The 18,084-nt window shown below is 34.7% G+C and overlaps 1 protein-coding gene and 1 long non-coding RNA gene across 5 annotated transcripts in view; one reads left to right on the top strand and one right to left on the bottom strand.

The window, feature by feature from the left end:
- Positions 1–18,084, bottom strand: part of fam184ab (family with sequence similarity 184 member Ab) — a 254,481-nt gene that overhangs the window by 223,545 nt on the left and 12,852 nt on the right. The gene's annotated exons all lie outside the window — the stretch shown is intronic.
- Positions 7,502–10,895, top strand: LOC147839435 (uncharacterized). Its single transcript, XR_015519193.1, has 3 exons — positions 7,502–8,162; positions 8,369–10,457; positions 10,736–10,895. It is a non-coding gene; the product is annotated as an uncharacterized LOC147839435 (long non-coding RNA).

Genomic DNA, 18,084 nt, shown 5'->3' with positions numbered 1-18,084 from the left:
AAAAAGCGACTTGATCATGCAGAACAGATCACAATGTCTTCTAAGCTCATTATGCCATAGACTTCTGCTTGTAAAATGACATCAGCTGAATATAATTGGTCATAATAGCTGCATCTTCTAAAATACCAATGCTTTTGTTTAATGTCGTAAAAAATCCCTGGCATAAAAGAGCTTGCGATTAAAATTAACAAAAGCATTTTTTCATCTAAAATGTATAAAATATGCAGACTAATCAGCTGTCTCCTCAAATTAATGGGGTCTCCTGCTGTCTGGAACGGCTGGACGCCCTATCCAATCACATTTTAAGGACTAATCACCTTATTAGTATTCATAACCATGTTTCTATGTAACTCCAGACGGCTACTTCTAAAGAGTTTCCCACTATTTTTCCAGCTCGGAGCATTAGCAAACAAAATGAGTTCAAGGAAAAAAGGTCACTCTAACAAGGTAAGGTTTTTAAGAAGTCCAAACCCATAGAGGTCTGCACACAAATGGCAAGTACACTCATTAGATGGATCGAACTGCAGTGAGAAAGGTTGGAAATGGATCGATTTATTAATTTATTTTTTATTTTTTTGGAGGTTGAGTGGAGGTTGCTTTTTTAACCATCTGTTAAGACTTCCTTTGTTGGGTTAATGTCTACAAAACTGACAGCAGTGATTGCATTTCCTGCATTACAAATTAGTAGCACATTTAATCTACACTGTACAATCTCTGTAAACTGGCGATGACATTTTGATTGACATTTTCTCTTTATACTTGTCATCAGATGGGGAAAGCCCAGCCCCATTAGTGACCATCACTCCCTCATTAGCATAGGAAATAGTCTTGTTTCTGAATCTGCCACTATGCTGACACATTAGTAGCTCCGGCCTCACATTTCAATTTATAGCGACAGTCACCAAAATAGCACAATTAGGAGTGTGCCATTTTGGTGACTGTTGCTTTAAATTGAAGCCTAAAAGAAGCAGCTTCAAAGAGTCCTAAAACTTTATTTGTGGGGTATTTTACCTTACACTTTTCATACACACTCTAGGGACATAAGATACTTATTTAACATCCTGTAAAAAGGCACATACAATGCATATGGAAAGTATTCATAGTATTCATGTGATGAAAAAAATCACATGTACTTAAGTATTTACAGCCTTTGCTGTGAAGCACTAAATTGAGCTCAACTACATTCTGTTTCCACTGATCATTCTTGAGATGTTTCAGCGGCATAATTAGACTTCACCTGTGCTAAATTTAGTTGATTAAACGTGATTTGAAAAGGCATACACCTGTCTATATAAGGTCCCAGGGTTGACAGTGCATGTCAAAGCACAAACCAAGCATGAAGACAAAGAAATTGCTTGTACACCTCTGAGACAGGATTGTCTTGAGGCACAAGGTTGGGGAAGGTTACAGAAAAATTTCTGCTGCTCTGAAAGTTCCAATAAGCACAGTGGCATCCATCATCCATAAGAGGAAGATGTGTAAAAACTCCACGACTCCGAGAACTGGCCGGCCATCTGAGCTAAGTGAACACGGGAGAAGGACCTTAGTCAGGGAGGTGATCAATAACCTGATGGTCTTTCTGTCTGAGCTACAGCGTTCTTCTGTGAAGAGAGGAGAACCTTACAGAAGGACAACCATCTGTGCAGCAATCCACCAATCAGGCCTGTATGGTAGAGTGGGCAGACGGAAACCATTTTCTGCCTGGAATTTGCCAAAAGGACTCTCAGACCATAAGAAACAAAATTTTATGGTTGATAAGACTAAAACTGAACTCTTTGGAGTGAATGCCAGGCGTTACGTTTGGAGAAAGCCAGGCACCACTCATCACCAGGCTAATACCATCCCTACAGTGAAGCATAGTGGTGGCAGCATCATGCTGTGGGATGTTTTTCAGCAGCAGGAACTGGAGGATTAGTCAGGATAGAGGGAAAGATGAATGCAGCCATGTACAGAGACATCCTGAATAAAAACCTGCTTCAGAGTGCTCTTGACCTCTGACTGGGGCGACGGTTCATCTTCCAGTAGGACAATGACCCAGAGCTTACCGCCAAAATATCAATAGAGTGGCTTCACAACAACTCGATGCATGTCCTTGAGTGGCCCAGCCAGAACCCAGACCTAAATCCTATTGAACATCTCTGGAGAGATCTGAAAAGGGCTGTACATCGTTGCTTCCCATCCAACTTGATAGAGCTTGAGAGGTACTGCAAAGAGGAATGGGCAAAAAGTCCCATAGACAGATGTGCCAAGCTTGTGGCATCATTCAAAAAGACTTGAGGCTGCAGTTGCTGTCAAAAGTGCATCAACAAAGTATTGAGCAAAGGCTGTGAATACTTATGTACTTATGTGTTTTAAAAAAATCTTTTTTCACATTGTCATTATGGGGTATTGTGTGTAGAATGTTGAAGAAATGAATGAATTTAGTGCATTTTGAAATAAGGCTGTAACATAAAATGTGGAAAAAGTGAAGCGCTATGAATACTTTTCAGATGCACGGTAGCTCCCCTTTAAAAGTTGACATCGCCTAAAAATAGCTCTTATTCTAGCCCCAATCCATCAGCACTCAGCCCATCAGTAAAAATGTGTGAAGGGGCTTCACTGGAGAAAACTGAATGAGCTTCTTATCGCTGATTGCGCGTTTACCTTGAAGGCTTAGACGATTCAGAAACACGATAGCACTGGAACGCTGATTGCCTGCTGGAAGCTGATTCGAGTGAATGGGAAGAAGTCATCTCGGGGGCCAAATGAAATAATAGCGAGTGGGAGAGTTTTATCTGCATAAAGAGGAGCCAGAGATTGTTAAAAATAATGCTTCTGTTCACGTAGGTACGACCTTTGCTCAGCTGGACACTGGAAAAGAGACAGAGAGTCAAGGTCTAGGTCAGATTAAAAGAAAGAAAATGCTGCTGAAGGCTGAACGGCTGAAACTTAATATTCATTTAATAATGAGTAATGAGGATGCGAACTCTGCAGGAAAAATGTGAGCTGCATTTTAATTTTAATGCTTCTACTGTCCACTACGAGCATGTATTTTCAGTCGATTATAAGTCAAGAAATGTTTCGGTTATGCATATAGTAGGTATGTGGCTTAGGTAAGCTCAAAAATTCACGAGTTTTATACAGTTGAAGTCAGAATTATGAGCATTCCTGAATTATTAGCCCACCAGTATGTTTTTTCCCCTACTTTCTGTTTGACAGATTTTTTTTCCAACACATTTCTAAGCATAGTTTTGTGTATTAGTTAATCAATTCTTAATAGTTTTAATAACTCATTTCCGATAACTGATTTCTTTTAGCTTGGGGGGATGTTGCGTGAACTGAAGACTGAGGAGCAGGGGAGCGGGATGTCAGGTGCGCTAACTGATGAACTGGTGGGGACAGAACAAAACCGGAGATGGGCCTGAAATACGGGAGACTCCAGGAAAAAACAGGAGTCTGGAAGTTATGTCATAACCAACCCAAGTTCATTCTGAAAACGTAATCCCGTGGACGTTTCTGGAGACCGCGAAATACGTTCCGGGAGGTACGTATGGCTGCATTTGATTTTTTTAAGCTAACGCTACAGGACGGTATGATGCAGTTCCTTTCGCGCCTCCTGGCTGACTGCTTACCTCCGTGTGGAGGGCTTTCCCGCCGCAATCAGTTTGTCCAGTCAGCTCATCGTGTGCGTCAGCAGACTTCAGATGCAGAGAGGAGGAGTTGACCACTGCGACCGGGCTCGAGTCCGGGGAAGAGCGGATCCAGAAATCAGGTAAGACAGAATCCAAAAAATAAAGTGAACAAGCTCATAACAGGGTGAGATCGTGGTCAAATCCGAAAACGTGGTTAAAAAGACTTCATAACATAAATTCTCGGCCACGAGTCGGGTCTAAGACAACAGATAATTCTATAAAACATTGATTTTTTGTATTATATAGAACGGTCATAATTATTATTCATGCAAAGGTCTTAGAATATTACTCTAGTTGTGTCTTTACATTGTTTATCAGTTACATTTAAGATTGATTTCTGTTAGTTATTTAGAATAATAATTGTATAATAATAATAATAATAAGAAGAAGAAGAATAAACAAATTATTATATATTGTTATAATATACTTAAATGAACTTCTAATAATTATTTTAAATGTATATATTTAAAATATATATTTAAATATTTAAAATATATAAAATCATCCACATAGAGTCTTTTTTTCTTGTGGAATGGGAAGGGGGTATGTTTGGGGTGGTTTTGACCAGGGTGCCATTAAGCGATTATTAATATCAGTTCAGCATTTATTGATGCATTATTAACATCCAAATCCATGCATGTCAACATTAGTTACATGCACTGTGTGTTAACATGAATGAACAACTATATTTTCAATAACTAATGTTAACTAACATAAAAAACACTGTAATAAATGTATTGTTCATTGTTTGTTAATGTTAGAAATTGCAGTAACTAAAATGAACTAGTTCAACTTTATTGTAAAGTGTTACCCTAAATTTTACTGTAATTTTCACCAAATAATTGCAGACTAGGGAAGAAAAAGAGATTTGTTAAAAAAAAAAATCATACCAACTCCACACTGAACAGTACTGTATGTGGTTGCTAATAAAAAAAGGGATAGATAAAAGTGACAGCACAAGCGAGAGAAGGATGTAGGCGACTCATGATCTGAAAGTGTGAGGTCTCGAAGTCAACCATTATTAGCACCTTCTGATGTGAAAGGACAAGACATATTGGGTCCCTCACATCCAAACTGGGAATTTTCTGCCACTGCCAACACTTGCTACAAGCATAGAGGGGGAACAGAGTCTGTGTGTAAAAATAGAGATGAGGAAATCTGTCAGACGGCTCAGATGAATGGAAAGTGAAGTCTTTGGTCCACTGGACCCGGCTTAACAGTCGGGGGTCTGAGAGGTGAGAAAAACATCACAGAACTCGTAACAAAACTACGCAGAAATTTCCTGATCAAATTTAATGAAAAAAAAAAAAAAAACTAATGAGGAGTGAGGAGGGAATGTTAACCATGTTCTGCTGAGGATGGCTTTACTGTCATAAATAAAAAATGATAGTATAATATGAGTAACTTGAGGAATTGTTAGTGTCGATAGCCTAGTGTTCAGTGCACCAACATATAACTCCGTTACCGTACCAAGTTTGAACCTTTCCTGATCCTATCCTCCTCTCTCTCTCTCTCCGATGCATCGATGTAGATTTTTTGGCAGAAATCGATAACCAATAACTCTGAAGATTTAGAGGCAGAAAACTGATATACTATAGCTGATAAATATAAATATTTCAAAATATTATATTATTATTATTATTATTATTATTATTGCTATTGTTGCAATTATGTTTATGTATGTATTTACTTCCAGATTCCTACATTGCTACCTACAGCATGTCAGACAAAGTACCATTTCTTGAGTCATATTAGTCCAATATCCAAATAAAATGCAAAAAAACAAAACAAAAAGGAAACAAATGCTGCGCCACCAAGAGTGAAAAGATAAAAACATTCTTTTATCTGCAGCTTTTCCTCTGCCCTGCTGTACTGTTCTCCATCTGTGGGTGATGACAGAAGGGCAGGGCAGGAAAGACAGCAGGGCTTTAGGGAGCACAGCCTGCATCTCCTGTCAGCACTGACCTGCTACAATAATGCAAACACAGCGTCTTCATCCCGCAGGCCTTCTCTGGCACACAGCACAACACCCGAAGTCTGCACTGCCCAAGCAGGAATATTATGGATTTTTGTTGATATCATCTTGCTGCCCACACTAATGTCTTTTTTCAAGTGGGACATTGTAGTTGGTGTGGTAAATGTCTGAGTGTGCTGAACAAATATTTTAGTATCAATTGAGCCATGCGTTGTGTGTATGTGTTCGATAAACAAGGATCTTTTGTAATTATTATTATATTAGGCTTAACTAGGTTAATTAGTTTAATTTGGCAAGGTATAGTAATTAGTCATTGTATAACTATGGTTTGGTCTGTATAGACCTTGGAAAAAATATTGCTTATTTTTGTCATGCAAAAATGTCATATAAAAAAAAATTCACGAGTTTAAATAAACAAAAAGTATAAAACCCACACACACACATTCACTCATCAACTTGTGCAGATATCTTTATGGGGACTTCCCATAGACGTGCAAATTTTGTACTGTACAAGCTGTATATATATATATATATATATATATATATATATATATATATATATATATATATATATATATATATATATATATATATATATATATATATATATTGTATCCAAAAAATAAAAAAAAACTATTGTTTCATATAATGAAATGTAAACAATAACATTTATCACCATGCCTTCACTATATCTCTTCTTTTCAGGTTTATGTTTGGTACATTCCCATATATTATTTAGATCATTATAAACTAAAACGTAGTAGGGCGGCACAGTGGCTCAGTGGTTAGCACTGTCACCTCACAGCAAGAAGGTCACTGGTTTGAGTTCAGGCTGGGCCAGTTGGCATTTCTGTGTGGGGTTTGCATGTTCTCCCCGTGTTCACATGGGTTTCCTCCGGGTGCTCTGGTTTCCCCCACAGTCCAAAGACATGCACTATAGGTGAATTGGATGAACTAAATTGGGTGTAGTGTACTGTATGAGTGGTGTGTGAGTGTTTCCCTGTACTAGATTGTGGCTTGAAGGGCAACCGCTGTGTAAAGCATATGCTGGATGAGTTGGTGGTTCATTCCACTGTGGCGACCCCTGATAATCAGGGACTAATCCGAAGGAAGATGAATGAATTACTAAACTCAAACTCCATTCTTCCCAATATGGGTAATCAACATGATAGAAATATTAATTTATATATAATATAAAGTACACACACATCATATTGTTTTACTAATAAAATAATGTAACCTCCTAAAATTGGTAACAATGACTATATATATTCTGTTTTCAAGCCACTGGTAGACTAAACAAGACGAGAGTTGCAATATACAGCAGATTCCTGTTTATTCAGGATGCTCAGAGGATATAAATTACCATAAATCTCAAAGGCATCACAGGAGAAACACTTCAGAATCAGACTGTGCAAAAACACTCATTTTATGTCCTTTGAAGTGAATCACAGCTTCCGTTTATATGACCACATGAAAACAATTCTCCACTGGCAGGAAAACACAGGCCTTTTTTAAAGCAGTGATAAACGATGCAGGTTAAAGGATGCGTGTTTCAGTGGATTATCTGCAATGATCATACAGAAGTGTGCGAGGGAGAAAACTGTCTGATCACGCGTGAGCGAACATGGCTTTAATGTGCCGTGTTCTCTGACATGTGCAGAGTATTCATCGCAGAAGTGTGAAGCACGTGATTGCTATCTGTTCCTCCATATTTGTCTCAATCTGACAGACACAGATCATGTCTAGTTATTCTAATGACAAAAGATCCAGCTGTATTAATTAATGCAATTAAAGATCAACAATGCAAACAATTATAAAATGCAGTAGAGAAATGCCTCACATGTAGATTATTCTGCCTTATACACAGCATTATAAATGTTATACAATACAAATGTTTACCTCCATAACCACAAGAAAAAACTGAAAAGCAAGAAAAGAAACATACTAAAATAATAATGAATAATTATATGCGTTATTTGAAACACGAGTATACAACACAAATGTAATACATTTAATAAAACAATTACATTAATTGCGATAAAAAAAAAATAATGAGCATCACACATCTTAAAATGCTTTACAGAAAAAAAGCCACTAGCATCCCACATGAAAAAATACTATGGTCAGAGGTGGGGAGAGTATCCAAAATCTTTACTAAAGTAAAAGTACAAGTACTTGCGGAAATCTTTACTCAAGTTAAAGTAACAACCTAAAAGTTACTTGAGTAAGAGTAAAAAAGTATCTATTACTCAGGTAATATATTACTGAAATATATCTAAGAATTTTCATAGTATTTCCTATATTTTTTTCCTATCTGGTTTTATATCAGCTAAAATAAAAATAGTTTTTAATGTTTTTAAAACCATTTTAAGGTCAAAATTATTAGCCCCCTTAAGCAATATTTCTTTTGATTGTCTATAGAACAAACCATCATTAATTACCCTAACTTGTCAAATTAACCTGGTTAAGCATTTAATGTCGCTTGAAAAAAATCGACACCTTAGAATTATAAGGTTCTATCTGCATTCTTAATGATTTTGAGATATTTAGCTTTAAGTTTTTGCATTCCATATAGCAAACAGTATATGTGTAACATTTGTTTTTTAAATAAAACAATTTATAAAAAAAATCCCATAAGGTAAATAAGTTGTCATTTAATAAGAATATGTCAATAAATAAATATTGACAAAAATGACAGATAGAACCTTATAATTCGAAGGTGACGAAATATCTAGTATCTTGAAACATATCTAGTTAAATAGTAAGTACTGTCATCATGGCAAAGATAAAAGAAATCGGTTATTAGAAATGAGATATTAAAACTATAGAAATGTGTTGATAATATCTTTCTGTTAAAGCATTTGTATGTTAAAAGGGCTAATCAGTTATTCCATTAAACAGCAGTTTCTTTAGTTATGCCATAGTTACTTTTAATAAGGTCTAAAAATATGGATAATTTTGCCTCTTACCACTACGTGTTTTTTCAGGTCTGAGCTGAAAAAACCACAGTATAAACTCGCAAGTCATCCTAGACTTCAGCCATTATTCCAACAGGTGCGCGTGCTCTACCAAAAAAGGGAAACAAGACTCTATAGCAACCTCTTGCGACACAACCTCTCCTCGCCTCGCGAAATTTGCAAACTAGATATATGGATCTTATTTATTATCACTTGGCAGTAACGGAGGGACGCCGGCAAATGTAGCGAAGTAAAAGTAATGGTTTTTCTCTTATATTTTACTTAAGTAAAAGTATGCATATTTAAATATACTCAAAAAGTACTCTTTACCCAATCATTTTACTCAAGTAAATGTAACTCGTTACTACCCACCTCTGACTATAGTAATGATATATGAGCAATATCACACGAGTAAGTAGTGCGATGTGGCTGTATATAGACACTGGTGGGAGGCGTGTCTTAGGCCCTGTTTACACTGCCAGTTAAATGTGACCCAATTCTGATTTTTTGCTCATATGTGACACAGATCTGATCTGTACTATGACTGTGTAAACACACACAAAAAAACTGCATACATACAAATATTCAGAGATTGGTTTCAGGCCTCCTTCATATGTGGGAAGAAATCAGATATAAATGGGTTATGTGACTATCATGTAAACAGGCAAATCGAATTTATTGAGGCATTCTGTTTTGTTCGTCATTAATGTGGTACGTCTCTGCGGTTTAATGACGTAGAAGGAAGAGCATGTGTGGAGATGCTGACGCACTAAACAACAACAACAACAGAAAAAACACAGAGGACGAAAGTGGTCAGTCGCCACAGTTTGCTCCCACTAGATCTGAGATCTTTCTTGTACCCACAAATTCATGTTGCATGGTGACAGACACCATGTGTAAACCATAGGCGCAAGCTGCGATGACGGCCCTTTCCCTCCTCTGTACTAAAATCATTTTAAAGTTAGGCGAACTTCGCATATTTCAAAGAGCTAACAGCAAGATAATTTCGTCTATCATGGCTAGTGTGGTGCAGATGCTAGAACCGGATCAGATATGGGTCACAATTAAAAAAACGTGTAAACGGACAAGCAAAAAAAAAAAACAGATATAGGCAACAAATTGGAATTGGTCATCATGACCTGAAAGTGTAAACGGGGCCTTAGTGTCCCATAAGTGACGATATAAAGCCACTGCGCACTGCTACGAGTGTGATATTGAGTTTATGCAACAGTTCGACGGCATAATCATGTATATAAAATAAGAAAATCAAACACGGAGAGTTTAAAAACCATTTTGTATCAGGAACTACAGCAGAAGCCTTTACTCAATCACCAACGGCACTTTAGAGCTAGTATTTGAATGATTCTCTAGCGTAATGTCTAAAGTGATGACAAAACAGGGGATTTTGCTAACATTGTCAGATTATAAGGGTGGATGGCATAAATCAGTCAACAGAGATATCTTCCTACATTGCAAAAAATGCGTTACTTGTTTCTAGTCCAAACATCTAACAATTCTTAAATCAAGAAAAATTTTCTAGACAAGCAAAACATAATGTCTTGTTTTAAGAAATATTATGCAAAAAATAAAGTGAGTTTTTCCTTAAAAGAAGCAAAATAATCTGTCAATGGGGTAAGCAAAATAATCTAATGTCAAAAGGAAAACCAACTGAAAACTCAATAAATCTCTCAAAATCTCAGCTCATCAGGATCATTAAACAACTCCACAAACAGAATCAGCTTAACTTATTACCATGCTGTCTGACTATTTCTTTCAGATGTCTGCAAAAGTTTGTGGTAAGATTTACTGAAAATATTAGCTTTGTGCACATTGTGGTATGTATTCACTTTTGTGTGTTTACACCAGTATTTACTTTTTGACTCTTGATTTTTTTGACTACAGTTTACTGCTGTAACTGTAGTGTGGGACCAAATACTCTCTACCCTTGGAATTTTGCTGTGTAGAGAATAAGACATTAAAACTGTTTAATTACTTTTTATATTTTAATTAATTAATTAAAATAATTAATTATTGCAATATTTGTAATAATTGTCTTTAAATTTTTTCCATTTATCTGTTTGACACACAGGAGTCTGTTAGGCAAACTAGTGTGTGTTTAATCACTTTAGGACAAATGGATTAGTTCTTGGTGTTTTCATATCCATTCAGTTATATGATAGATTTTTTTTTTGGGGGGGGGGGGGTGTTCTTTTCCTATTCAAATTTTATATTGAAGGGTTTTTATAACATATTTGCCCACCGGCAACTTTTGTTGCCTCATTCAAATACAATTTTCTTGAAAAAATAAAAAACCTGGAGAAAATCAATGCTAAATATTTTCATATAGGACACTATTAACGAAGCTACATGCATATAAACATTTGAATTATTTTTGCATAATAGGTTTCCTTTAAAATAGACACTTGTCTTTAATTTGCTTTTTACGTTTATAAAATCCCCTTCACATATGTACCATAAATCAATGCAGACTCCAAAACGGGATGTTTCATCTTTAAACCATGAATTATGATTTGGTTTTGACAGTTGGCTCATTTTCTCCTCAAATAGGACATAACAAGCTACTGGAAGATGGATATTCTGAATCTAAAGGTGAAACATTCAGGAAATGAGACTGAAAGTAGTTCATTCAGAGCACCATGTTAAATAATCTTTACGAACTCTCTGCCCAAACCAAAATGCAAAGGCAAAAATAAACAAAATCCACATCTAATATAGGCAGTAATTATTTTTGATTATTTTTGGTTTTGATTCTTTACCTTGGTGGCTTACGAAATTAACATTAGAAAAAGCAATACAATTTCATAACAAGGCAGTGTTTTTAAAAGCTACCATAAGCATGTAGAGACATTTTTCACAGTGTTATCGAAATAAGCAAGCTGTTCCCGAAAGGAAACATTGTTATAGTCCTCACATTCACTATTGCACTTACTGTAAAACCCTTGTGCCCTGGGCTTCCACCATCTGCCGTGCACCAGGCGGCCTGCGACTCTCCAGATAACGCAAGAATAATATTAACCCATGGATTATGACACACGCACATCTTCCTCTTAGGCCACAATTCATGCATAGGGTTACAAATGACTTCACATGTCAGGACACTTGGAGCCAAAGCAGCTGCCACAATGACAAACTAAGAATCACACGCAAGGGCTGGGCTGTATGGAGTTTGAACAATATTTTAATAAAACTTTAATATGCATCAATTAAATTCAGTGCTTCCCCTACCATTATATTATAAGGTGGCCCTCCCCCAACAACACCCCCTGCCGACCTTGAATGTAAAGTTTTTTTGTTTTGTTTTCTATAGGCATTTATATATAATTGATTGCTCTAAATCTCCCAATAATCTGTTTTTTTATAGATGCCATTAAAATGTTTTGTTTTATGATTATTTTATGCTGGGCAAAAGAGTGTAGTAGGCCTCCAAAGCTGACTGACTGAACACATATTTGATATATATATATATATATATATATATATATATATATATATATATATATATATATATATATATATATATATATAATTTTTTTTTTTAATGCTATGAGAAAAGAATTCTGAAGACATTTTTACAGTGCTCTGTTTATTTTAATCATTCATTAATGGATACAAAAAAAAAATCATGTCAGTATTTATAGGGTTAGGATGTAAAAACTTAAGCTTCACTCTTTGTTTCTGTCATATTGCTTGCAAAACTGCTAACCAGACCTCCTGGAGCAATTTGGTTTTCTTGTTGAGCTACCAAAAAAAATCAACCACCATGGCCATCAGGCTATCATAATGGGATAAATAATATAGCCTATTTCAAAGCTTTTAATTGGGTAATTATGTTGTATTTAATTTTCATAGATCAAGGAATTAATACGTGTTTGAATTTTAACTAATTAGAGTTTTTAAAAGAATCAGTACTTCGATACCAAGTTAATTAGAAAAAAACAACAATAAAGGTAGGCCTACCAGGTTTTGACATGATTCTTTTTCAGGGACAATTAAAAAAACGAAACGGAATGGAATGAAAAAATATATATATAATAATAAAATAAAATAAAAATAAATAAAATAAATAAAAAGCAATAAATAAATAAAATAAATAATAAAAATAATGAAATAATAAATAAAATTTTAAAAAATCAAGTAAATAATAAATACAATTGTTATTTTCAAAAATATATATGTAGCCAATGAAGAAAATAAATTAAGTTAAATAAAATAAAATAAAATAAAATAAAATAAAATAAAATAAAATAAAATTAAATTAAATTAAATTAAATTAAATTAAATTAAATTAAATTAATATTTCCATTATATAAATTACAGAGACCAATGGTTCTTGGTCCAAAAAATAAAATATGTATATTCTGACAGCAAAACAACAAAATGAATGGCACAAATATTGCTGCAAAAAATAATAAATAAATAAAATACACAGTAAAGTCAGTGATTTTACATGTAGGGAAATGGTGCTAATGGTGACATGGACAAAAAACAACTTACTTATTACTAAGTTACTAATAAATTGTTTATTACAAAACAAAATTTGAAATATTTCCCATGAAATACACTAAGAAAGTCACATACACTCAAAATGAACAGCTTATGACCAGAACTGGTCAGCCAGTTATCTGAACTGAAATAATCAGCACAGAGAAAATACTGTAGTCAGTAGGGTTCCTTTTTTTTAATAACTAACACTGCATTTTAGTGTTAAGAAGATACAATACTGATTATTGAGCTGAAGCTACCAAATTAAATTGATATCACAAAAAGGGTAAAATTAGATATTTTCCCCAAATCGCACAGCACTAATCGAAACATTAGAAGAGACTCAAAACCCTGAAGTGAATGGTTTAGATAAAGGAAACATCCAAAATATGTGTTGGTGTGCCTCCAGGAACAGGGTTGGACAACTCTGCTTTAGACCATAGCGTAGCCTTCAATCTTGCATAAGCTTTAGCATGAATATAATATGATTAAGGTACATCACATTCAAGAACACATCTCAGTAATGGTTTTGACGCAATATAGATCCAAGAGATAAAGAAAAGCTTGTACTATTTTACCAGCAAATCATAGCCGCTTTATGCATTTTCTATTAGATTTATAGACTTTCAATGGCTGCATTATACTCTAATAATACACAATATTCTCTGAGAGTCTGGACATCAGCTTGATTAAAAAATCCACACTTAAGGCAACATTTTTCAAGGCTAGCTTCATAGGAAATGCTGTTGGTTTGACAGTTACGTAGTTGCTATGGAATTATAACAGTAGATTGAGAAAATATATTCCAAGTACCACATGTAAGGCTAGCAGTAATCATAATAATTATTTATACGGCATGTGGTTCACCAATTAGAAGTATCTTTATCAATATGGACTATTAAAAGCTTACAAGGATCTATAGATAATCATAAGCAAACCAGAAATGTATTACTTTCTTTTTTAAGCTGGGCCAAAAGAACCAAACTAGAAATGTGAACACATTTTAAAGGGATAGTTCAACCAAAATAAAACAAGTCATAAACATTATCTCATTTAACTGCATTTTGCAACTCAAAGAGGGTATTTTCAACTGCAGGGAGCACAATAAACCAGGAAAGATCCTGACTTTTCCCAGAAAAGGAAAACATGTTGATTTTTCTCTACATTTTTTACAGGAAAAAAAGATTTATGTTTTACAATTATTGGTTTCATTTTAATTAACATTAAAAACGTAATAATAAAATAAAGTGTTGTTATTTCTGTTCAATTTGTTTATATATCATATATATATATGGCTGATTCCAGCGTTATGGATGTGACATTTGCAGTAAAAATTCAAAACATAAATTCGCAGAGAAAGTATACGTTAACATTATATTGAACCATCTGTTTATATTTTCCAAAACAACTAACCACAGAGTTATGGGATCAAAAAAATTCAATCTGTGAATATTTTTATACTTTAAATGAGGAAAATAAACATTAATTAAACATTAATTCTGTGAATTAAACTGCACAACCCAAAATAAATAATGCTCAACAAAAGGATAAGAGTTGGCTCTTTATAGAACAAAACTGATTGATTTTATTTTATTTTGACATTTTTGCATTTTTGAGGGAAAAGCTTTGTTATGGATGTGACACTTTTTCGTTATGGATGTGACGGATGTGAAATTGCCATTTGTTTGAACTTGGTAAATCAAATATATTAGTTTGAAAACATTGACAGAGACATTTTAAAGTATTTTTAAAGTACTGTAAAACACTTGCCTGCGCAAAAAATGTAGAAACGGTTTCGCTATTTTGGTGAAAACATTTTTCTTTTCATGGCAAGGTTGACATTTTCATGGAATTGCTCATATATATATATATATATATATATATATATATATATATATATATATATATATATATATATATATATATATATATATATATATATATTAATATATATATACAAAAAGTACCCAATAAGAAAACCGTTAAAGTACCGAACCGATAAGTGTTATCAATAAAAGAAGTAATACCGTTAAAACCTTAATAATACCCATCCATAGCCCCTTACCCAAAGTAATCAAGCTACCCCTGAGCAGTTTTTGTTTGAGTTTGGATTTTCACAAAAGAACATATTTTGAATAATGCTGAAAGTGGGTAACCATTGATTTCTACAGTATTTGTTTTTCCTACTATGGATGACAATATCTGAGTGAAGGTTTCCAGCAAAAAAGAATCTCAAAGGTTTTGAACCACTTTAAAGGTGACCAAAATGTTGTTGTTTTTTCTTTAAGTTTATAGACCATTTTGAGGTATGTAAACAAAAACAATGGTGCCAACATGTTTCCTGTTTTACATTTTTAATCCCTATAGCTTCGGAGAATCAAAAAAGAGCCACATATTAATAAATAATGTTATGATAGCAGTTTTAACATGAAGTTTTTGAATTGCCTCTTGTTTATGAAATAGATAACAAGAATATGTTTGATAACAAGAAGGAAATGTTCATGGGCCAGTGACATCACCACATGGAAATGATTTATCAATTCCTTGCATAATTTATTCATCCATTCATTTACTTGTCGGCTTAGTCCCTTTATTAATCCGGGTTCACCACAGCGGAATGAACCGCCAACTTATCCAGCAAGTTTTTACGCAGCGGATGCCCTTCCAGCCGCAACATATCTCTGGGAAACATCCACACACACATTCACACACACACACTCATACACTACAGACAATTTAGCCAACCCAATTCACCATACCACATGTCTTTGGACTGTGGGGGAAACCGGAGCACCCGGAGGAAACCCACGCGAAGGCAAACTCCACACAGAAACGCCACATGAGCCGAGGTTCGAACCAGCGAACATCTTGCTGTGAGGCGACAGCACTACCTACTGCGCCACTGCCTCGCCTGCATAATTTATATATTGTAAATATAAACGACAATGAAAAATGATAAGCTAAAATAATGCCGCCTTTAAGTAAATTTAATCAATAAAAATGTCAAAATCCTTTAAATTTACTGATTTAAAACATCAGTTTAAATCATGTGTAAATTAAAAATTAAGGTTTTAATATTTGTTTACCTATTTTAATATTGTATAGTAACAAAGACTAGACACAGACTGCAGTTCACAGCAATATTTTTGTTTTTATCCTCAATGTAACCAAAGTAATGTCCGTATTTCCACTTGAATAAGCAAACACTCTTGTCAGCAGACTTTCAGTTCGCGTTCTCCAAACAATTTTAAAGCACAAGCTTATTAACTGACATTAAAAAAAAACATCAATTAAAGTGAAAAGGAGCATTTTTTCTTCTAAAAACTACATTTGTGAAGTAACACAATTACATTGACTTTAGTAACTGTAATCAAATTACACACATTTAAAATGTAATTTGTTACATTACTGCGTTCCCCAAAAATGGAATTAAAATAGAGTATACCATCACTTTGGAAGGCATTACACCCAACTCTGTTAGACAGTAATTCAATTAAAATCAAAATGTAATTTTTATTATACTTATTATCTTGTGTTAAACATCCTGATGCATCCAACAAACACATGCCAAACATTTTAAATATGTAACTTAATAAAAAAGAGCAGCAGGGTCATTTACTCTAATCAAAAGCATACAGACACTAAAAAAAAGCACTAAACAACAAATAAGAAAGATGGCTGAGACTGACTGAGACCGCTTCAACAGCTCAGTAAACATGATAATTAGACGTAAAAAGCTCAGAAGGCCAGCTAATGAAGATGCAGTTGTGTGAGAAGCATCAAATGTTTTTTGCACAAGTGACCTGTGGGGGGTAATTGAATTACAATCTGATGTTTCTGGAGTTTATTGATCCCCATCAGGAGGCGGTGAGATCCAGACCGGGCCCATCTGGAGACTTGTGATGTGTGGGATGCCAAGATAAACCATAAGCAGAGAGGCAAGAGAGGTTTATTGGATTACACTGAAATGTTTAACATGAGCACAGCATGAAAACGAATATGACGAATTGCTAACACAATAAACAATGCACTTAAGTGTGAAAAGCAAACACTGGAATATAAAAAATGAGAAAGGCTTCTCTTAAAGCACTGTGCGGTCAGGATCTTGGGATCTCATTACAGCTTGGCTCAAACCAACAATATAAAGCTTCACAAAGACGCTTGCTGTTATGCCTTTGAATATTACATAAAGACGCAACAAAAAAGGGGTTGATGTATCCAAAATTACAACAGTTCTAACTATGAAAAGTTGTGTGGCAAACAGTTGAGCAATAGTTGTTCAACTCAGAAATCATTTGGGTTATTTCTTATTGCTTTTTTCCACTGAGCTGTAAAATCCTACAGTACAGCAGGATTTGGCATGGGTACGCTTACTTAATGATCAATATCATTCTCGCATGAACAAGAAGTCCATAATTACCAATAAAGGACATACAATAAATTAGGGCTGCTCCATGATGCTGGAAAAATATGTGATGTTGTTGCATTGCGATAACGATAACATTTCCATAGAAAAATGCTACTTTTACTAGCTATGTTTTAAAATCATTTATTTATTTAATGATATTTAAAAGTAAAAAGTAAAATATTTATTTAAAATCTAATTCAGACAAACAGTGTCAAGGTGCAAACATCTGGGGTTCATGTATCAACGCTGCGTACGCACAAAAACATTGCGTATGCCAGGTTTCACGCTCAGAATCGCTCAAGTTTGGATTTACTAACGATGAACTGAACGCGGGAATGTGCGCAGCTTCACGCCAGCTTTATGGCTGGTGTACGCAAATTTGTTGTGCGTGTCTGTTTTATTGCCATTGGCGACTCCTAGAGGCAGTTGTGTTAAATTGCACTCTGCAAAGTGTCTTCTCAGTTGTATGAGATGGGTTCATCCGCATGTCTAGTATATAAGGTTTCCGTACCATACAGTTGACCATCCAAACATTAAAGTGCAATTTGCAGCAGTCGCCGGTTTTCC

This window comes from Danio rerio, chromosome 20 (genome assembly GCF_052040795.2).
Source record: "Danio rerio strain M-AB ecotype USA chromosome 20, GRCz13ab, whole genome shotgun sequence".
NCBI classification, from domain to species: domain Eukaryota; kingdom Metazoa; phylum Chordata; class Actinopteri; order Cypriniformes; family Danionidae; genus Danio; species Danio rerio.
The sequence above is the reverse complement of the archived record's forward strand: the minus strand, read 5'-3'. Positions and strand labels throughout refer to the sequence as shown.